Here is a 23366-nt window from a genome sequence, read left to right on the forward strand (position 1 = left end):
ACCTCCTCCACAAAGTGGGTCTGTTTGGGTCCTTTGTTTCTCCTACCCCCCCTCTGCTCCTTGGGAGGCAGGCTTTCAGGGGCAGGAGATTTTGTTTCAGGTTCCTGGTTTTCCAGGGGCTGTTTACAAGTTGGGAAGGAAGCTTCCTCCAAGGCTTTACACCCCCCTTCCCCTTGTGCCTCCTCCCTGGGAACCGGTGGGTTATCGGGGTGCTGCCCCCGTCATTGTTCTGGAGCACCAGGTCCAGAGTTTGGGGCATTCTGCGGTGGCATGCTCATCTGAGGGTTCTGTTGAGCCCTCAGTATGTGACCCAGATCCCGTGCCATATTTTGGACCTGGCGCTCAAGTTGTGAAACCTGCTCAGGCTGATACGGGGCTCTATTTTCTCCCCTGGGCTGATCCCGGGAAGGGTAGCTATCCCTTCCCTGGTAGTACTCCTGATTGGGAAGATTTTGGTACCCCTCCACCCTTGGACTCCCCTCTCCCGGATTAGGTTGCCTGGGCTCAGGGAATTGGGGAAAGAAGGATGGATGATTTTGGGGCTGGAAATTGGGTGGATACCTGGGGAAAAAGTTCTGCCCAGGATTTGGAGAATTTCTGCCCTCCTGTGGGAAGTTGGGAGGGAAGTTCCCTGGGTTAGGTGCTTGGCTGGATCCCCCCTTGGGCTGGAGGAGTCCACACATAACCCAGGATTGGTCGGTTTCCCTTGTAGCGGGGACTTACATAGTCAGGGGAGCGGGGGACCCCTTTTTTGGGACTACCTCCTCGACTCCCTGTCTGTGACTGGCCCGAGGGCCTTCTGGGCTGTGAATTATTTGGTGCAGGCAGGTTTTTAGGCCCACCCATCTCCAAATCTAAAACGCGGGCAACCTTTACCTCTGCCACCTTGGCAGCAGCAGGGGTGCTGTTGGTTTTGGGGTTTTTCGGCGTGTTATTTTTATTTTCGATGGGCTTCTGCAGCTCATAGATCCGGGTAGCCTGTTCAATGACCCAGTCTAAAGATCTTTTCTCATGAAAATCTCTCACAAGCTGGGTCATTATGTATTTAGGTAAGGCATGGAATAATGTATTGATAAATTCTCTGCTATCTGTGCGCATCCTTCTGCTGGTCTGCGCAAAAGCACGCTTTAATTCTTGCACAAACTCTTGTGGGGCCTGATCCTCCCCACATTGCAAATTGTAGGCTGCCTTGCGAGCCTCTTGAGGATTTCTGTGCACAGAAAAATGTTTCAAGATGGCCGCCCTGTATGTGGACCACCTTGAATGGTTTTGATCCTCCAGCCCCGCAAAGAAACTGGAGTATTCTGATGAGAAGGTCCACTTTACATATTGAATACAGCTTTGGCTGTCCTTCAAATGGAAAGTCTCCATCATTTGCTCATAGAGCTCCAAGTGTTCCCAAACAGAATACTTGGTGTTCTTATGATAAGGCGTGATGACACTCCTTATTGCCTTTATTTGTTTCAATGGGTCGATAAGCAAGGCCCTTTTTGCCTTATTGGCCTTTTTGGTTCGGGTCCATTCATCCTCCGACTCAGAAGCGCTGCTCCCAGAGGTGCCCGTCTGATCTTCCAGGTTTTCCCGGATTCTGCAAGCCTGGGATTGTCTGGCAGAATGTGGGGACCTGATCTCCTGTGTCCTGTAATGCTCAGAGAAGTCTTCAGACCCCCTCCTTGCTGCCAGGATTTGATGGGTACCCCCCCACTGACCTAACTGGGCAGAGGTTTTCAGGATGCCCTTAATGGGCCTACTCTCCTGGGGTTCCCCACTAAATTGCACTGTGCTTGGGTGCCCATACCCGGATGCCCGCCCATCCATTCCTGGGAGGTACTGGCCTATGAGCCCCATACTTATAGCTGGATAGTAATCTGCCATCTCTGTGGCCCTGGGCTCATGTGCGCGAGGGGACATGGGGGTGGCAGAGTCCAGGGACTGGGAGAGATGAAGGCCTCTGGTACCAGGGCTCCTGAGGTTATGCTCAGGCGTTTCCCTTTCCCAGTGCACCTCGTCTCTATCACCCCCTGCTCCCTGTTGCAATGCAAGAGCCTGCACTTTCAGTTCCTCAGTTAAGGCCTTACTAGACTATCAGTCTGTCCTGCATCGCTACCTGTTGTGTGGAGCCTATCATTGTGCTGACAGAGAGCCTCATTTTCTCTCTGTGCCTCCTGATTGGTCCTGGAGTACTGGGCCAGTCTCTGCTGCAGGAGGGTTACCTCCTGAGCTGTGTCCCTATTGGCCTGCTCCTTTTTTGCCAGAGCATCCTCCACCCTCCTGGTGTGCTCTAACAAGTTCTGGTGTTCTTTTTGGAGGTCACCCAGTCCCTGGAGGGCCAGGTGATTTTCTTCCATTTTCCTTTTTCGGTGGCAGACTTCCTGGCCTAAGGTATCCCTTTCCTGACTAAGAGCCTGCATCAGTGTCGCCAGGTCGTCCCTTTGCCTTTGGAAGGCACCAGCTTTCTGGCGTTCCTGGTCAAACTCTGCCTGGGTATCCAGGTCTTTCAAAATCAGTTTATTGCTCTCTGCCTTCTCCCTACCTAGGTGGCTTTGCAGGGTGACTACCTGCTCGGCACATGCCCTATTGAAGTCTAACTGTTGCTCCAGCTTTTTCTGGCTCTGCAGTAGGGAGTCCAAACCTTCTTGGTACTCCTTCTGCAAGGCCAGAAATCTGGTATCCTGGTCCGCCTTTTCCTGTTGCAGCACATCCATATCCTCCTTTATTTTAGTGATGTACTGTCTGCTGTCCTTTTGTGACTCCTGGCTCCTGAGCAGCCTCTGCTCAGAAGAGTCCAGATCAGATTGGGCCTTCTCTAACGCCATCTGTTGCCTATTTGCCAGATCTTGGCCTTCAGCACATTTGTCCTGCATGCCTCCCATATATAGATACAAATATGCCGCTATTCTGGCAATCTTATTATGTTCATCTTTGGCTTTAGGGGCCATATATAGTTCACTCAGGGCCGCAAGTAGGGGACCCTGATCTCCCCATGTATCTGACCCTGTTTCAGTGACCTGTTGCGCGATTGCCTGCAACCAGACCGTTTGGTCCTGATGAGTCCACTCACCTCTCAAAAATAGCTTATGTAAGAGTTGCTCCCTCGCTATTTTCATATCTACCACGGTCGTCATTCTGGAATTTTAGTTCCTTCCTGACTTACAGAAGTTTGTATTTTATTTTGCAAAACAGACCGTTTCCTTAGAGCGTTCCTTTGAGGGATGCTTTCACAGTGTAAAACAGCGTGGTGATCTAACCGGATATGTGTATCTGGTCTGTTGGCACACTGTATTAATCTGCACAAGTGGTAAATCTAACCTAGAATATCCCGGACAAGCCCCCACTTCTGTAAGCGATATTCAATCAACACTACAGCTAAGTCAATGCCTAGTCTGGGATGCTGAGGAAAACCCTTATTGATGTATTTTTATATCCAGTTCAGTACTCTGGATGACAACCCTTGTATTAGAATCCCCCTGACCCTACTGAGCCAAGAAGTAGGTTTGTTTTGCAAATTAAAAGGTTTATTTGGACAATTCAACAATATATATCTATCACACTTTTATAATATATTAATATCTGATAGTACACTGAGACATATGATATGGATCCACAATGGGTAATGTTACAGTGGTACACTTGATTACTTAGGAGTAGTATAGAGGATGAGGTAGCTGAAAATGCTTCATGGTTTCAAGGAAATGCAATGAGGAATAAAATGCAGTACAGAAATACTTGATATGATTTTAGCAAAAGATAAGATAATCACTTTTTCTCTGGCAATTCACCCCCCTCCCCTATGCAATGTAAGAAATGGAAGGAGATGGAAAGAGGAGCACACAGTTCTCAGGAATGCAATCAAATACAATACGAAACAGTTCCCAGTTCAGTTTTTACATGTGATGGCAATGGATCGGAAAAGGTGCTAAAATTGCTTTTAATTCCCTCTAGAGATTCAGGGTGAGTGAGAGATGCGTGTTGGTATTAGTTCAGGCTCACTTTAGCAATGCTCTGAGTTATTAAGCCGGTCAAGTGGCACAGCGAGTAGAGCGCTCGCTTTGACACCCGTGCAGAGCCTGTTAACGCAGGTTCGAATCCCGGCGGGGCCAAACTCAGCCTTTCATCCTTCCGAGGTCGATAAATGAGCACCACACACCGTGGGTAATAATAAGCAGCGCTCGGATACCTGAGGGTTTGTAGCGCTATATAAAAGCCTAATTACCAAGTTGCAAACAGATTTTAAGAAAAGAAAGAATGGAGCTGCTATTTTGACAAGTGGAGAAATTGAGCCAAAATTGCAAATCGCTGTAAATTTCCAGAGTGCGTAAATCGTGATTGCGGAAAAAGTATAAGGAGTAGGAATTTCGTTCCTAGCCCAAACGGTTCCAGAGATACGGACGATTTAATAAAGGTAGATTTTCGGATTTAAAGTAAAACTCAAAATGACAGGTGACAGCTTGCAGCTTCAGAATTGACAGGTGACAGTTGTGCAGCATTACAAATGCCAGATGACACGTTTTCTAGGAGGCTGTTCTACTTAGGTTAAAATAGTTTGGATTAGATTATTTTAACTAAGAGATTGGTTCTGCACAGTTCTGCTAGGTACTCACAATATCAATTTGAAATAGGCCTCGTCACGGATCTGGTCAGGTTTTGGACTGGACTCCGGTTCTGGTCTCGGCACTTCACAGCAATCTGGATCTCTGGTTCTGCTCACAGCGATCTGGGTCAGCTCTTTTATATGGTACGTTATTTCAAATGTTCTGAATAAGATGCATTGCAAGTTGGTTGGTTTTTTACAATATGATGCTTCATTTAAAAACAGATGGCATTTCTGATTCATAAAATTACATGTGAATACATAATCTCTTTAAAAGCTTAACAGTGTTTTCCAAGAAATGTCAGTTCTTTGGCTTTCTCGCACTTTGTTCCCATTATTTGTATAGAATCATATGTGTATTTGTCTATATTAAATACTGTCCTGCATTTCAGAGCCTCCATGTTTCTTATTTGTAGAGTTCTGTAAAGTACATCATTTCTGTGTAGTAAGGTACCATTTTGCAGATGGCAGTGGAAAGTTGTATTTAGGAGAGTAACTTGCAGCATCCTTTCTGTCGATTTAAAGTTGGACGCAACCCGGTCCTTACACCTTGATTACAGTTTCACCTATGCAGTTCCAGAAACAATCAGTTTGTGACAAAATCCATGTCATATGTCGGACGGTGTTTCTCCGACAAGAAGGTAATTACCTACATTTTACAGGCACGCCTTATCATGGTAATTGAAGCAAAACACAGCACATGTGAAGCAGCAAGGCACCATTCCACAATATTTCACTTTAGCTTCAGGCAGTCTTCATTTCTCTATATGTTCTGATCCTATTCCAAACTCATTCATGTTGTATCGGATGAGCATATTGAGGCAAGATGAAGCCAACCCACACTCTGGCTGAAACATTTTTCTTTCTGTGTAACCCTTGGTTCAAGGGGGTGTATAGTGTTAAGAAGATGGCAAGCCCCCTGCAGGTTATACGACACATCAAAACAACACCAGCATCTAAATCTGTGAGAGAAATGACTGAATTTGTATGTGGGAGTTGAGTTGCCGGGGCAGTTGACAAACAGTATGAGCAAACCATTAGACTTTGGTAATGGTAAGGTCTTCCTGACAACTGATTGTGTGAGCACTGTTGGTGTGGCTCCAGTCATTGCAGGTGTTGCCCTGGATCTTTGGGCTGGGGCTTCAGAGGCTCCTGGAACTGCTGGGAGCATTGGTCTTCTGCCTCTGTGTGGCAGCATACACTGCAACAGAACCAGAGATGGAGTAGCAGATAGTATGGCAGAGGAGGGAAAGGAGAGGCATCCGAAAGAATCTAACTCACAAAGTTATCACTGAAATAGGTGGGATTGGTGTCAGTAGTGTTGATGCCTCCCACCACCAGAAAGTAATCCCAGTAACTATGGCAGGGATGACCCTGTCCGTATTGGAGACAGAATCAGGGACTGCTGTCAAAGTTACAGATGACTGGATGAGGCAAGTGCTGGCATGCTCAAGGTGATGGGGTCTGGAGGAGTAGGTGAGACCAAACAGGGGGAAGCATCCAAGTAAAACTCCAAAAAACAACAGAAATAATGGAAATATGCAAAAGGTGGCAGTATGTAACACTCTCAGAAACATCCGTTTTCTAAGCAATTTAACTGTTGGTAGCGATATCGTATGACCCGCAAAAACACACTGAGAACCAGTGGAATCTGTCAAATAAGCGACTATGGCATGTCTGTGCCTAAAACTACACAACGGGTTATGGTAGGGAATTTACCACATACAGAATACAGCAAGGTACATCGAGAAACGTTAAGCGAATCCTCATAGCATATACGAGGAAAGTGTGCACACAAGCTCTTAGTGAAATTGGCAGAAGTTTCCACCTGCAAGGAACAGAAAGGCAATATCCAGGAGTATTCAAACCCTGAGACGGAGAAAGCGACCCCAATCTCACACACCTTGCCAAGTGCATCACTCATGTAATCCTGGAAAACAGCGTGCCTGAATATCTAATGCCATACAGAAACAGATATGTACTAAGCAGATAATTAGGAGAAATGATCAAAGGGTACAGACAGAACACAAATCACACATAAGATGCAATAACCAGAAGTCACCCATAGCAAGACATTTTAAGGAGCACAACCACACAGTTGCCCAAATGAAATGCATAGTACTAGAAGTAGTAAGACTTCCAGCTAGTGGGGGGGTGTCTACTACAGAGGGAGATGTTTTGGATACACCGACATGACACGGTATAACCCCGAGGATTAAATGAAGAGTTTGGTTTGAATTGTTTCCTATGATCACGTAAGCAATGTACTCCATGTAATATACTCATTTTGTAACAGGACCTGTTTTCACAATATGTTGATACCCGGTACAATGTAGCAATTCAGTCTTTGATTTTGTTTCACTTGTTTTATTTTCTGTAACAAGGATACTGTGAGCAGCTCTTTGAACAATCACTCTAATCTGTACAATATTTTCCTAAGTGCATCCCATGCCCAATTAGTGGGGGTGTGACAGTACAGTGAAAGAATAGTATCAGTGATTTCACACCGTGTTACTATGTATAAATCCTGGCTTTAATTTTTTGTAATAACGGGATTGTGGATGTCTCTTATATATTGAATTTGTATCTAAGTTTCCACCATATCTTCACACCCATTTAGTGTGTGTTAGACCTCACCATGTTACATTTGTGTATAATAAGCCTGTTTAATGGGAGGAGAGATTTGTCTGCATCCATTCTGTTAAGCCTAGTCTGAATCAACAAATCATGATGTGCTTAGTACAGTGGAGCGTGGCCCTGTGGGCTACCCCTACCCTTGATTATTACAGTACTTACAGACTATTTAGCTAGATTGAGCCACGTCCCACTCTAATATGGTGACAGGGTGTTTGCATGGCACAGACTAGTCTTCCATGCAGGGTTGCACTACGTGGAGGTGGCGTTATTACGTCGCTCACGTGACTTGCAGCTTACCTATCACAGAGGGACATATTTACCATAGGAGACAGGCACTATTTTAGTTGCCTTTAGTCCGATCTGGAGACCGTTGAACAATAGAGCGTTAGACCTCCTACACACCAGGTATATCTATGCCTTCTCATACTTTTTATCTCTAACTCAGCGGGAGGATGCCAGCATTTTAAGCATATATCCACACTTACAATAGGAAAATTCTGATACTTATGTGACTACTTGGTTTCCCGCAGGTGTGAGCGAGCTACTTGTTCGTCTTGCTGGCTCTTCAGGTCTACACACAAGAACCTTCGTTCAAAATGCCATCGGCATCTGATGAACTGCCCCTATCATATATACACTAGGAAGTTCTTCTACGTTACTGGTACACGGTATAAGAATATCCTCATGTCCGTTTAAATGAGAGTGCCACTTTCTTCAATGAGTGCCTTCTTTTGAAGGGGTGTCTATGTCATTTCCCCTTAATGTACTAAGGCCAGGTAGGCTTTCAGGCATACTTATTGGTGTCTACCTTTACACAAGTTGCATGTGTGCGATTGCACACGAGATAGGAGGGTTAACATATTTTTATGTTAAAAAGTCCTTTTTTTTGGGACCACTTATATCTGATTTTTGATATTATGAGTTACTTCTGATGCGTAAATAGTGTTGTTTGGATTTTAATTTACAGTACAACTTGCTCTTGAAGAAGGGGGAAGACCACTGAAAAGCGTCAAGCACGACTGGAATGGTGTGCCCTCTACATATATCTGAAGCGTTATCTAGTATTCAAATTGACTTCATTTATTTTATTGAGACTGTTTTCCCTTTTTATTAAATTTACATGATCAGTCTACATTTAAATGTCAGCTGAAGTTGCAGCCATTAAGTGTGCAGGGGACGAGAGAGTACATACATTTGACTCTTTTCTCTCACTTATTGTCATATGACCTCCTGTCAAGATCATTATTCATCCCCCGCACCTAAACCTCTTTGAATTTGATACATCTGTACAGGAATTAAAGCTGTGCACTAACAAGTATCTCTGCAGACTTTACAATACCCAGGTCCAAAAGACAAACACAGGGAGAGGCCCCAGCCATATAAGATCCAACATTCTGGTATATTTTCACCTCTGCCCTCAAACCAGATCGCAACCTCAAAAGGAATGTGAAACTTGCTTTCCTAGCAGTATAGCTAATGAAGATATCCTCACACACACACAGGCTTAACCAAACATCCTGTTTTCCTTCCTAACTCTTAACCATCCCTTTGCATCACTTATCTGTAATAACCTGCACTCCTGCCCCATGTCTGTACTTAAGACATTATCCGTTATCCTTGAACCGTCCTGCCTTGATCATGTGAAAGGTTACCTGACGTCTGCTTATGTCCCCCTGTTTGACTGCTGTAATGTCAGTACTCCTAAAGCCACCAAACTTCCGTAACTATAAATGCACTCGCCTGAGTGTTAACCCCAATAAGAATCCCACTGAACCAATGGGGTCATTTGGCTAATAATCTAATGCCTGTTGCTGGCCAGAATGCACAACCTTTGTTGCTGATGATTGATAACAACATTGTGGCTCATGTTGGGAAGAGATCAATTATAGTTCAAAACGAGGGCGGAAACCTTGGAGCCAAATAATGCTGAAGGGAGTAAAATGTGTGTGTGGAGGCCAGAGTGCCCCAGAACCTCATTTGAGCCAGCCCTAAAATCTGTCAGGTGCACAGTATAATGACAAAGTAGCATTGTGTTAGGAGTGTACTTAATATGTTCTTTGACTCTCAGATGTGAGAAGGAGATGATCACTGCAGCACCCACGTGATGGAAGATGGATGTACTGGGCTGGAACCCTATGACGTGGCATCTCTTATGGAGCAGGCGGATCATGTAGAGGCGCACCCCAACCAGCCGTGCAGTTTTCTACTGTACATGTTGAGTCATCAGTGATGATGTTTTTCTTTATAAGATTCTGCTTGTACTACTTTTTGGCAGAAGGTTCTTGGCAGCAGAGTCCTTTGCTGTTGCGCTCATCTGTGTATGAGATTAAAACTTGTAATCCTTACACGATCGACTTGTGCCTTTCATCCCTAGTGGGTTGTATTCTCTCTGGTGTGAGCCTTCAGGGACTTGCCTTCACTCATTGTCAAGAAACTCAGGTCCAACATAAGGTAGGAGAGAAGGGCTGTAATAAATTGCAGCATGCTTTATCTGCTCTCCATGGGTATGGAAGACACAAGATAAGCTTGGTGACTCGGACTCAGGTGCATGATGTCGCGCAGACGCTGATACAGTTCCAGGCTTCGTTCACATACAATCAACAGCACTAAAATGTATACAGTTGGAAGATTGTATTAAAGATTCTGAATAATTACTTTCACAATAAATATAAATTACAAAATAAAACTTCAGATATGTACACTTTAGGGGGGAACTATTAATATAAAACATGTCTTAAAATGAAAAGTATAAATCAATAAGGTTGTTATTGGACTTTTTTGGCAAATAGGTGATCACTAGATAAGTGTTGTACACATACAAATTCTGATATTCCTCAATGTGACGTGGTGCAGACTGGTGGTGTTGCACGATTTATAGTATTGGAAGTAACAGGAAGTACCTTTGACAGGAGTTTAAATGCTCAAAAATATTACAAAACTATAGTTAACTCCATATTCGGAGAAGTAAATAAACATTTAATAATCATAAATCAAAAAGGGAATATTACAAATGGCAGTCACATCTATGCACTAAGTTGTTAAATCTCTAGGATGTAAAATGTGTAATGACTTGAGAAATTAGCCATCTTTCGCAGAGTAGTTGTATTATACCACTACATGGTTACAAATAGGAAATGAGGTGAGAGATGTTGAAATGGGAAAGTATTTTTCAAAATAGATGCACATGGGAATACAGCCAGTTTAAATGTTTTTGTTATAGGACAACAGAAGTGCTTGTTTGTCATACTAACTGAATTCAAGCAATCGAAAAAAAAATGAAGCTGCAGCGCCCCATATCATTATCAGAGGCACCTGTTTCCACTTTTCCTTTAGCATATGAAGCACATATGGTCATGTCAGGGGCGCTGTGCTGGGAAATCCTACAAGTGTATTCTTAGAGCAACAATAATTGAACACAGGTTGATGGATTAGGAACGTTGCAAAAGACACACTATATTTTTTTTTTATTTTACTATTGCGGGTTTGTCAAATTGTCCATGTAGTGACCATTTGCCAACTTTTCATAGGAACAATTCGTTTCCGGGACTGGTCGACACAATTAATAGTGCATGTTTTTCAAGTGTACATCGCGAGGTACTCGACAAAGCAGATTAATAACCAGAACCTGCAAGAAATACTTATTTTGGGAAGGGGTACTTGTTTATCCAATATTTTTCGTTTAAGGTTGTTTTTTGTATAGCGGCAACTGCTTCATTAAAAACGCTAAATTCACAGTACTAAAATTATATTTCATTTCACAGATGCTACACATGTTCCCAGAATCCCAACAATGTCCTTGTAACCGACCTAAGATCCATTCCATGCATTCGTAAGTGTAGAGAACAAGCTTCTCAACAGGGCACTTACTTGCAAGAACAAATGCTAAAACAGCTGATGAAACAGAAGACAGCTGTAACCAAATGGGGAACATTGATTTTATGGGAAGGCTACAATTGGCAGATTGCTCTTTTTTTCCTTTGCAAGTAATTAAATTAACTTACCAAGAAGAGCATATTCACTGTTCATCCCAATTTAACAATAAACAAAAATAAATGTATTTTACCACATTGCATGCAATTCATTGTACACAGCAGAAGCAACCAATTGAAATTACATTAAAGGAACAAGCAAGACAGAAAAGAATACCCAGTACCTACCCAACCCATTTGGTTTACAAAACCAATTTAAGCCAATAGTTACAATTTAAATGATGTTCATTATGCATTGAGGTCTGTGCAGATAGCATGATCTTTAGATGGTTTATTTAAGGAGCTGCATATTTTGGCAAAATATACATTACACCACTAATATGATAACATTTCTATTGTTTATTATATGGTATTATTATATAATTTCCTTTGTATGTTTGTTGTTGAGTGTGAGGGCCAGTTTACCGATGCTAGAGAATGTTCCCTTAGCCTTCAGACTAGGTAAGGAATTCCTCTGTAGAGTAGGGCAAGCAAGGTATTTTCTTATTATAATTTCTATAATAAAATGGCATATTATGAGAAATCTACAAGCAGTTGTCTGGCTCTCATTACTGACCCCTCACAGTGTACAGTGGACTTTAGGTGGTTTTTAGATTGACCTTATCCTAAAAACACATGGGGCCTCATTACAAGTTTGCCGGTCCGGAACTACGGTACAGGTAAGCTTGCCGGTATCGTAGTTCCCGGACTGGCAAACTACGAGTTGTACTCGCGGGGTGCCTTTCTGCCCGCAAGGTCTGACCTGGCTGGTAGAGCGGCTCAATGGGAATGGGGAGCATTCCGTTCCGGCGGCCGCAAATGGGCAATTACCGGGTCCGGCAGGGCCATAATGACCCGGTAATTGCCCATTCGGGGGCGCCGGAAATTTTCGGAAATTTGGCAGCAGACTGCCGGTTTTACCAGCAAGGCTATCGCCAAACCTATAATGAGGCCCATTATGTTTAGGTTTAGACTGTGTGCATTGTAGCTACTGTTTTAATAAAGGCACATTGTAAATTGGTTGGGAGTCTTTACCGATCCCTTTTCTTCTTCTCTAGTCTAGCAACAAACAGAAGGTGATTCTTGCAGGGAAAACTACATTCCCCATGAGTCTTCAGGTCACAGGCAGGAAAATGTAAGTCATCTCTAACCACAAGCCCTAAATGTCGTTCATAAGTGGAAGCGCTTCCACAAAACTTGTTTGGCCCTATAGGGGGATTGAGCAGCATGTGGCACCTTGTGCTGCCTTTTTTTTGTAAATCTTCTGCCCTGTCTTTTTATACAAACCCTCTGCTGAGTAAACCTATGTGTAACAGGTGCAGTTATCTTTGACCTCTTATTGGATACTGTATTCACTTTTTCTATACTTGTATAGCTCAGATTCTATTATGACCTGGTCCAGTAAGCAATGATTAGCCAAAACAAACGTTATTTTTTGTCCTGAAAATCTGGACCCCCTAATTTGCACTGATAACTGCTCCTTCCTGCTGCTTCTTGGAACCTCCCTCTGTTGAACACTACACAACTTGCACATGCGCACATTTTTGTTACTGATCAGAATACCATTTTTCTGCTGCCAACTATAATTGCATGTGCAATGTGCGCATGACTGGGAACAATAGAGCAGTGTAGTGTGCAGTGCATGGATGAGCAGCAGGACAAGACAGCCCTAAACATTGCCTGTCTGACAGGTATTTTCTCATGTAATGTCATCTGCAGCTGTGTTCACTCTGACAAGCTGCTCCTGGACACACTCTCTGTTGTTTTGTCATTGTTTTACTAGACTGTGCCTATCTCGATTGCCCCAATAAGATACGTTTTCATCTCAGACCTAAGTAACTAGAGCTACACACATTCATTTAGGACATGCATTACTCACCGTAATAGCATTTCTGATGATTGTATCTGCTTAGTGCATATAGTCCAACATCTAGTGGTAATCGCAGAGTATTGCATCTTTCTTTCGAGGATCGAAAGGGGGACGTCGACATGGGCGTGCTTGTAACACTATCCCTAATGTGACGTGTAATGTATCCAAAATCCCTTGGTTCCATGTCATTTCATTGCAGGATGTTTTTTCGTGGTGTTTTTTTTACTGCAGACTTTTACCGAAAATGTTTTATTTTTTTATTTTTGGGGGGTTACCCCTAAACTCCCATCCCCTTGAATTTGTTTTATATTCCCGTACACCCACACCCAATTTATATATTTTTATAACCCCCCCAAAAAAATGGATTAGTTTTTTCGGCAAAAAAATTGCGGTAAAAAACCTGCGAAAAAACATCCCGTGATGAAAGGACGTCGTACAAATCCCTCACTCGTCGAGGGCTCCCCCATTGTGTTTTTTCTGCCATGGGGCAGCCTATGACTATCGTGAGTGAGTACAGAAAGAGAAAGGTGTAAGATGTCTATGTTCCTTCTACTGCAAGAGGGGAAGAAGGGTGGGCGCATCTGAATCTAAGCAGATACAATTACCAGAAATGCTATTACGGTGAGTCATGCATGTCTTCTGATGCTTGTTAATCTGCTTAGAATCACATGCTGAGCATAGACGAGCGAGCAGTACCCAGAGATGGTGGTGGGATGTGTGAAGGAACAGTAGCAGAGAGATTTCTTAGAACCGCTTGTCCCACCTGAGAGTCCGATCTAGAATGTGTATCTAGACTGCTTTACAAATGGACTCAAGAGGAACATTTGCAATGAATGCTATGGATGCCTCAGTGACCCGAGTAGAGTGTGTTCTAGGCTTGAAGGGCAGATCTCTCTTGGCAAGAGTGTAGCACAGTGTGATGCAGTTTACTTTCCACTTTGAGATGGCTGATTTAGAGACAGGGTCCCTTCTCTTCCAGCTGCCACTGAAACGAAAAACTGGTTTGTTTTTCTTAGCGGTTTAGTCTTTTCCAGATAATATATCACCTCTCTCCTCATATCAAGTGTGTGGAGGCTCCTTTCTGCCATGTTAGTGAGGTTCTGGAAAAAGGTGGGTAGTTCGAGTGATTGGTTCACATGGAACTTTGAAATGAATTTAGGCACAAATCGTGGGTGAGTGTGCAATACCACCTTATCCTTCTGAATCGTGACAAATGGGTCTTGAACTGAAAGGGCCGGCAGTTCACTGACTCGCCTTATAGAAGTGACTGCCACCAGGAAGGCAGTCTTGTAAGTGAGTGCTTTGAGGCTAGCCTTATGCATAGGTTCAAAGGGAGGCCCCATTAGTCTCATCAGTACCACATTCAGATCCCATCTGGGAGCTGGGTTAGAAATGGGGGATTCAGTCTTTTAACCCCTTCAATAAAAGCCTTGATCACTGGAATTTTCCACCACAAAACCTTTTTTCTGGGACGTGGTGTAAGCGGAGAGTGCAGTTAAGTGGACCTTTAGGGAATTGAAGACCAGACCTGAATCTAGTAGGTGAGTCAGGTACAAGACAATGGGCCGCATTACAGCTCTGGCGGTCCGGGAAGTGAGGCACCGGTAAAATGTTAATCCCCATTCCCATACAGTCCCATAGCACTCTATCGGAGTGGGGAACATGGAAGCACTTGCACCATTAATAACGGTGCAGGTGCTTCCGTGTAACTCTGTGGCAGGTGCCGTTCCGCCCACCAGGTCTGACCGTGGCAGGCAGGACGGCACCTGCCCGCAGAGTCGTACTGTGCTGGTCCGGTAACAGTGCCAGTAGGCTTACCGGCACCATTATAACCGGACTGGCACAGTCAGAATGAGTCTGAATATGTGTTGGTGAGCAGTCGATGGGATTGATGCTCTTGGAAGTGCACCAGATGATGAAGCGTTTCCATTTGTTGGATTAGCAATGTCTGCTGTTAGGTTTTCCTGCTTCTATAAGTATGTCCATGCATCTTTGAGGGAGTTGGCGTTGTCTGAACTCTAAGATCTCAGGAGCCAGGCTGCTGAGAGTTTGCGGGCATGGATGGAGTGTTTCCCCCCTGTCCAAGTGACAGCATGTTGTACGGGCATGGGAGCTTCCTCGCAGGTGAGACTGACATTGCCATGAGATGAGAGAACCAGGGTTGGCAGTCCCACATCAGGGCCACCGGAATTATTGTGACTGGTTCCTGGTGCATCTTGTGCACTATCTTGTTGATTAGGGGAAAAGCGTAGACAAAGTCCCCTGACCATGTTATCCATAGACCGTTCCCCTTGAAGCGGTTCTGCTGGTACCTGGAGGTTCAATCTGGGCATTGTGCATTCTTCAGAGTTGAGAACAAGTCTATCTCTGGGAAGCCCCAGTCTGCAAAAACGTTGAGAATAATGTCTTAGTGCAATCGCCACTCGTATTCTACGGTTAGTGGGAAGTCTCTGCTGAGAACATCCGCCAGAAGATTGAGTTCCCCTGGAACACGTTGTGACAGGAGGAACATCTTGTGTTTGAGAGCACATTTCCATATGTTCTGAGACAGTTTGGATAGCCCTGGAGAGTGTGTGCCCCCTTCCTTGTTCAGGTAATACATGGCTGTGGTGCAGTCCATGAGGACTAGGACTGTCGTTCCCCATAGGGGTGTTTGAAAGGCCTTCAGGGCTTTTAACACTGGCAGCAATTCTAGCAGGTTTATGTGGTTGGATGCTACGCTGGGGAACAAACGCTGTGCGCCGTCTGATGAAGAAGGTGAGCCCCCAACGCCATCAGAGATGCGTCCGTGGTGAGAGTGGCTTCTACTGTGGGGGTGATGAAGGTTTTACCCTGCAACAGGTTCTCCATTGACCACCACTGCACAGAGAGAATGAGGGCTGCCGAGACAACCACTGGATCGTCCCATTTTCCGCTGGCCTAACACCATTGGCTCGAGAGCCACTCTTGCATGGGGCGCATGTGCAAACGTGCGTGTGGGACTATATAAATGAAGGAAGCCATCATTCCTAACAGTCGCATGGCTTTGCGTACGGTCACTTCGCAATTGGCTATCTAGTGAGGGATCTGGAACAGCATGTTTTGAACCCTCTCGTTGAAGGGAAATACAAGCCCGTCTTTGGTCCGAATTAGAGCTCCCAGAAATGTTTGACTTGACTCGGGTCTGGGCTGGACTTTTTCTCATTGATCGATAATCCCAGACTGAATCGGAGATTTACTGTTTTCTGGGTATTTGATAGGCATGTTCCATATGAATCCCTTGTTATTAGCCAGTCGTCGAGGTAAGGATAGACTGGAATGGACTGCCTGCGCAGGTGAGCCGCTGCTACCGCCAGTACCTTCGTAAACACACTTGGGGTTGAGGCAATGCCAAAGGAAGGACCATGAACTGATAGTGCCTGTCCTCTATCATGAATCTTAGGTACTTTCTGTCCACCGGCAACATTGAAATGTGAAAATATGCATCTTTCATATCCAATGCGGCCACGTATTCCCCCTATGTTAACAGGAGGATTTCTTCCTGCAACGTTGTCATTCTGAACTTTTGTGGTTTGATTAATTTGTTCGCTGGGCGCAAGTATAGCACAGGGCGCATGGTGAGATCCCTTTTGGCTACAAGGAAGTACACTGAATAAATACCCTTGTTTATATGATGAATGGGGATGACTTCTATGGCACCTTTTTCTTGAAGGATCTGCACCTTTTCCAGCAGAATCTGTAGGTGTGCTGGCGATAGGTGTCTGGATGTTGGTGGGCAGTATTGAGGTGGCCGTTGGAACTCGATACAGTAACAGTGGGCTATGGTCTTGAGCACTCACTGGTCTGAAGTGACACCCTCCCATGTGTGAAGAAAAGATGTTAAAAGTCCCCTGACCGGGGAGGCATGCGAGGGAACCCGGACCGGCGAGTCATTTCTGAGCGGAGGCCGGGGAGCGTCTAGGGGTGGAGTTCCTACCCCTGCCTTTGCCTCTTCACTGACCCCTCTGATGGTATTGACTGGCGTCAGCTTGCACCCCCTGTTCCATACTGATTATGTGGGGAACGGAAAAAAGATTGCCCCTGAAAGGAAAGGTTAGAGTTACCTCCCCGATGTTGGTAAGGGCAAGCAGTAATTTGGTTAAGGGACTTGAGAGTCTTGTGCTCTTTTTCCGCTGTTTCTAGGACATCGTCCACAGCTTTCCCAAACAAATTAGAGTCTTCCACTGGTTTGTTTTTCAGTGAGGCCATTGTTTCTGGTTTGAACCCTGAGTTTCTGAGTCAGGCGTGCCTTTTGAGAAGAGTGCCTTGGGACAGGGTCTGCCCCGCCGTCTCAGCTGCATCCAACGTATTCTTGAGGAAGTTATGGGTGACCCGATTCCCTTCCGAGACAACCGCCTGCAGCCATGATTGTACTGGTTCTGGGACTTCCTGGAGATCCTCCTGAAGTAAATTCCACTGCACTATAACTTGCGAGAACTGTGGTGTTTTTCGCAATACTGGTGGAATATGCCGCTGAGGTTGTGATGTGTTTGCCAAGGGCGTACAGCTTTTTACAGTCTTTGTTGGGGGGGGGGCTGTTCTGAACGTAGACAATGGCACCCCGGCCCTCTTCCTGGTAGTAGTAACTACTAGTGAGTGCGGAGTGGCATGTCCCATGATGTACAATGGGTCAGAGGGGGAGAGGCAAAAATGTTTTTTGACCCTAGGGTTAACGGCCCTTGTAAGCGAAGGGGACCGTAAAGAAGGTGCGATGCCCTTCTTGAAGGAGATCAGCAGGGGGATTGCCTGACTTGTAGGTGGTTTTTCCTTTAGGATATCTTCCACAAAGTCAGTATCCTGTACAGCCTCCTGAGTGGCAATCTGAAAGTGTTCGGCAGCCGTTTTCAGGATTGCATTAAATGCCATTTGATCATCAATGGGTGAAGCTTGTCTCGGTAGAGGCGAGGAGGCGGGGTCAAGACAAACGACGTCTGGGTCAGGTGTTGGAGTTGGTGAAAGCCAAGATGTTTCTTCAGCAGGCTGATCTCAGCCCCAATCTGGACATGGGTCAGGTGAATCCTCCCCAAAGGTATTGTCTTGTTGGTCATAGGGATCTTCATAGACCTATTCAGGTTCTGAGTATTTAAAAACCTTTTCCTGTGGAGCCTGGCTGGAGAGTTTTTGTACCTTTGGAAAAAGGGCAGGAATCCTCTTCCCTAGCTCTCTTAGGGTTCAAATATTTGTCAGAGAAATCTGCAAATTTAGACAGCTTGTCCATACACCTTTCAAACTTTACTCTGGTCCATGTAGATGATCCAGAGGGGTCAGGAGGAGGGAAAGGCTCTCCAGGAGAAAAGGGGTACCTAGAGGAAGTGGCCTTGTCAGACAGAGGGCCTCATTACGACCCTGGCGGTAGCCGTGCCAATAAAAATGGCATGGCTGCCACCGGAGTTGTGTTTTTTACCGGCGCCTGGCTTTGGGAATAACCAGGACATTACAACCCCGGCAGTCCAGGTAATTCCCCAAAGCGAGGCAACAGTAAAAATTACTCCCCATTCCCATTTGAGTCCCACAGGACTAAATGGGAATAGGGAGGATGGGAGCACCGGCACTGTTGATAATGGTGCCGGTGCTTCCGTCAAAGTCTGCGAGTGGGTGCTGTTCCACCTGCAAGATCAGATCTGGCGGCAGGGACGGCACATGCCCGCAGAACTCAGAGTATGCTGGTCCGGTAACAACGGTGCTGGTAGCTTATCGGCACCTTTGTTACCGGACTGGCATACTCATAATGAGCCCCAGAGTCATGGAGAGGGGCTGGGACACATCTGAATACTCTCCTCGATGGGGGGATGTAGTTTATGGCTTATTCGCTGCCGAAATTATGTTAGCGAGACTCTCGTGTATCTACGGTGGGTTCGGGAGAGATTTTGACATGCCTGTCGGCATTGTCGAGGTCTTCAGCACCGCCAAAACCTCTGTGGTGGACGTGCTCTTAGATGGCGCTTCGGCGCCCTTGTGTTTTTAGTAGAGAGGCCCTTATGTGTTGAATGCCCGGACGCATGCTGACACGTTGGATGCTGGGAGGGCGGCTGATCCAGGGGATTGGAAGGCGCCGACAAAGTTTTTGACGGGCCCATTTGTGTCTGTTGTTTCCTCAACGTATCCGTCAAGGGGGCACGTGGGGTTGTGTGTTTATCCTTCTGTGGTGCGTGTGTGCCCCTGCCGCCGGGATGTAGCTTCCACTTAGCAGTACCGGCAGCCTGCCTGACGGGGCAGGGACGGGTCTCTGGGAACCGGACGGTTCCTCAGGTAAGTCTATGGCCTCCACATCGGGGCCATGCGTGACGCTTGAGTCCTCGTCACTCGAGGTGCCTACGCCGACGAAGGAGCTACCCTCGGCCTGCTGTATGGCGTAGGCCGCCCACCGCTTCATCTGCCGATGTTTTAGCGTCTTCTGACGAGAACGTTGGCAGGACTTGCAGGATCGCTTGTCGTGATCACGAGGCAGACACTTGTTACACTTTCGGTGAGTGTCCTTAAACGGGTACTTTCCATTGCAAGACGGAGAGAACTTAAAGGGAGTCCTCTCCATAGTAGAGGTAAAGAGCGGCAGCCAGACAAAAAGGGAAAAGAGAGGGGAAAAGATAATTAATTCTTAAAGAATTAAACCCTGGGACCCCAGTCTCCCTACTGTATAGGCCTGGCCGGAGGGCCAAGGCCACACGGTCGACGCCGTCGATCGAAGTACCAGTCGCCAAAAGTCATAGACGTCTCTGATGTAGGGGTCCACAGCAGTCATCGAAGAGGGAGGTCGAAGACTAGAACGACCACCGGTCATGGGACAAAGAAGTTATACGTTTTGCAATATATCTCTTATGAGCTCCACATATGGCGAACAGCTAGCTGGGTGGAAAAAAGCAATCTGAGGGACCTCAACGCAATGAGGGATTATGGGTACACTACACGGCACGTTAGGGATAGTGTTGCAAGCACGCCCATGTCGACGTCCCCCTTTCGATCCTCGAAAGAAAGATGCAATACTCTGCGATAACCACTAGATGTCGGACTATATGCACAGCATGTGATTCTAAGCAGATTAACAAGCATCAGAACTGTAATCATCAATTTTATTTTGCAGAATTCTATTCATCAGTGATTCTTTGGGTATTTTGTGTGGGATATTTAAAGCCTTGGGAAGAGTAAGTCACTGAAGCTAGGCCAACAACAACAAAGAAGAATAAACCTTAACACAGACTACTTCATATAGTCAATTGTCTAACCACACAAAATATATGTTTGTTAGCACCTTCATATTCCACCCATAACATATTAGTTACACCCCTAGGAAACACAATTGCACACATATGTCACATTCACCCCTCCAACCGTTTCTATCTATCCTAAGACCAATGTCTAGATGTCCCCAGCACAGACCATAATATGCCATGTCCCAGAGAAGCCTCAGAAATTGAGAGCACTGTGAAGGCAACGGACACAGTACAAATGCTCATTACATTACTTGCATTACATTCCATTACAGGAATGTGTCCTCTGGGCAACCAATGTGGGCGGTATACAGAAAGGGCTGGAACAGTCACTGTGGTGCTCAGGTATCCCACTGCTCAGGTATCCCAAAAGTAGGTGTTTCTCAAAGTACTGTTGAATCTCAAATTTAGGCATTTTCTCCCATTGCTCAAGTATCCCAAATGTAGGTGTTTCTCCATGTACTGTTCAATCTCTGAGCGGGCACCCTAACAACAAAGTGCCATCAATGGCAGCATGGTATGTATAATACACAACTCCACTGACAGCAGGCATGGCAATCCACACACATTAGAATACAGCAAGGACTACAACAAAATTAGGTCATGCTGTTCACATTGTTGGGAAAATGAGGATCTGAATTTCAGCCAGGACAGAATTTCATCAAAAACTCAGCAATAGGTATGAGACTCTGATGGGAGACTCTGATGTGAATCTGGTGTGAGTCAGCTCTGTTTACAAAGTAAAAAGAAATATTCAAGCCTAGCTTTGCATGATAGCCAGACCATAGCTTAGTGCACTACACCATGGTATAGCATGGACTGAGTTGTGATGAAGCATAAGATTAGCAATTATTAACCCCTAAACCCTCATTTATTCATCTCTAATCCCTTGCTAATATTTACAGCTCAGCCCATAGCTCATTGGTTCAAAACATTGGTGTAGAGCATTGGGACAAATTGGCCCAATTAATGAGTTTGCAAACACAGGCTGTGTGGCGTTGCTTGAAAAATGCAAGAAGTGAAGCTGCTTCTGCAATGAAGATGTGGCCATGTTGCTCAAAGTAGCCCCATTGTTCATTTTCTGCTGCAAGAAGCCAGCATAGAGAAATTTCACTTTTTGGCATCCATTTGCTGCCCTGAATTTCTGTGGAAAGGTGACAGGCAAGGTGACAGGCAAGGTTACAGGCAAAGTCGACAGGCAAAACAAATGTTCTCTGGAAGATTCTAGAGGTTTGATCAGACGAAGTTGTGTCCGATTGGCATGTGACATCACAGTAAGGGGCAGGCAATTCGGACACGATCTATACGAAAACATACATCATAGGGCAGATCACAGAGGGAGGCCTTAAAAAGGGAAGTGCAAAGAGAGTCTCGGAGGACTTGCAGCCTTTGCTGACTGATCATCTAGCGATTGTTTTGCTGGGTTCGTCCTGCAGCAGATGGAGGGTGCGCTGAGCGGGAGACAGCCATGCTGAGACTGAGGGCACACTGAAGCTATTCCTCGCTGAGTTTGCTGGTGTGAATAGTTCAAGCATTCTTTAGGTGAGCATAACATACAAATGAGGTGTGTGTAACTTTATACAATTACAAACGTAGACAGCTATTTTCATGTGTTTTTTCTGCACCATCCAAGAAGCAGATTTCATATGTATAAACTGAAAGCTCAAGCTACGCTAAAGTGAATGATACTTTTCCATGATATTATGTAGCAATATTTTGGACTGCAGTGCTCGAAGTGTAATTGAAATCTACTGCGGGAGCAATGGCTTTATCACAGGGGAGGCAGTTACTGTGAAGTGTGCCCACAGCTCTGTTTTGGTCTAAAGTTTGGAGTCTGCTATCACTGAAAAAGGGAAAATATGAAATAGCGATGTGTGCTTTCATTTCTGTATTGCAGAGAATGTAATAATCAACTCATTGCATTGCACTTGTCATTTTATATTACTCAGAAATCCTAATTGCTTATAAAGTACCTGAAAAGAATTATCCCAGCTTTGGCCTATTTATTGTGTGTTCTAGTTACTCGTGGTGGCATATAGACAGGTACAAAGCTTAGGAGGTATTTTTACTACCGCAGACGGTAAAAAGCAAAGTACACCAAAACACTGTGAACTTGGGCAAATCATGAAGCACTGATTTCCCATATTACAGGTGCTAGTAACTGTAATATGGGGAATCAGCTCAACTCATGAATCTGGCTAATTCGTCCCAATGCTCTGCACCAATGTTTTACACCAATGAGCTATGGACTGAGCTATGGACTGAGCTGTAAATATGAGCAAGGGATTAGAGATTAGTAGGTTATGGTTTAAGGATTCATAATTGTTACTCTTATGCTTCATTGCAACTCAGTCCATGCTATCCCCCTGAGCTATCATTGAGCAAAGAACCAGGCCGGTTTACAGGAAATATATGTGTATTTATGTAAATTAGAAGTAATAGAAATCACACTAAACTACACACACCACCTTGTTTGTGGCTCACAATTAACTTCTTGTTACACAAATAAACCACGCAAATTAATTGGGAAAAACACCCAGTACTTTATCTCAATTTCAATTCAAGAAATAATTAGCGCTGGTCAGTGAACAAAATCAATTACAAATGTAGTGCTGTGCAAGTTCAATTTTCCTGCATGCTTAAAAGGCTAGCAGTTTGGTTTTTCAGACCCCCTCCTTTACTTTGGTCTGTGTTGGGGAAATCGGACAGAAACATTGGGATGATTTAAGAATTTTGGATTTCATACCCCCCTTCACATAAAGGTCTGTGTTAGGGGAAGTTGGACAGTAAAAATTGTGATGGTTTGAGAATTTTGGATTTCAGACCCCCCTCCATTTAAAGGCATGTGTTGGGAAAAATTGGGATGATTTGAGAATTTTGGATTTCAGACTGTCCTCCACTTAAAAGCATGTGTTGGGAAAGCAGTTGTTCAAAATTGGGATGATTTTAGAATTTAGTATTTCAGACCCCCCACCCCTCCACTTAAAGACTTGTTTTTGGGAAGCTGGATGGTAACATTGTAGATGATTTGAGAATTTTGGATTTCAGACCTCCCTCACTTAAATGCATGTGTTGGG

General features: G+C 44.9%; 1 protein-coding gene across 4 annotated transcripts in view; it reads right to left on the minus strand.

Annotated features, from left to right (window-relative positions):
* Positions 1-23366, minus strand: part of RIN2 (Ras and Rab interactor 2) — a 1069632-nt gene that overhangs the window by 941321 nt on the left and 104945 nt on the right. Inside the window, exon 2 of one of the 4 annotated variants that reach the window (XM_069607525.1) lies at positions 4602-4754. The exons of the other annotated variants lie outside the window; for them this stretch is intronic. The gene's annotated coding sequence lies outside the window, so the exon portion shown is untranslated. The remainder of the gene's footprint in view (positions 1-4601; positions 4755-23366) is intronic. 4 annotated transcript variants of the gene reach the window in all.

This window comes from Ambystoma mexicanum, chromosome 4q (genome assembly GCF_040938575.1).
Source record: "Ambystoma mexicanum isolate Mex_15411 chromosome 4q, UKY_AmexF1_1, whole genome shotgun sequence".
Taxonomy (NCBI): domain Eukaryota; kingdom Metazoa; phylum Chordata; class Amphibia; order Caudata; family Ambystomatidae; genus Ambystoma; species Ambystoma mexicanum.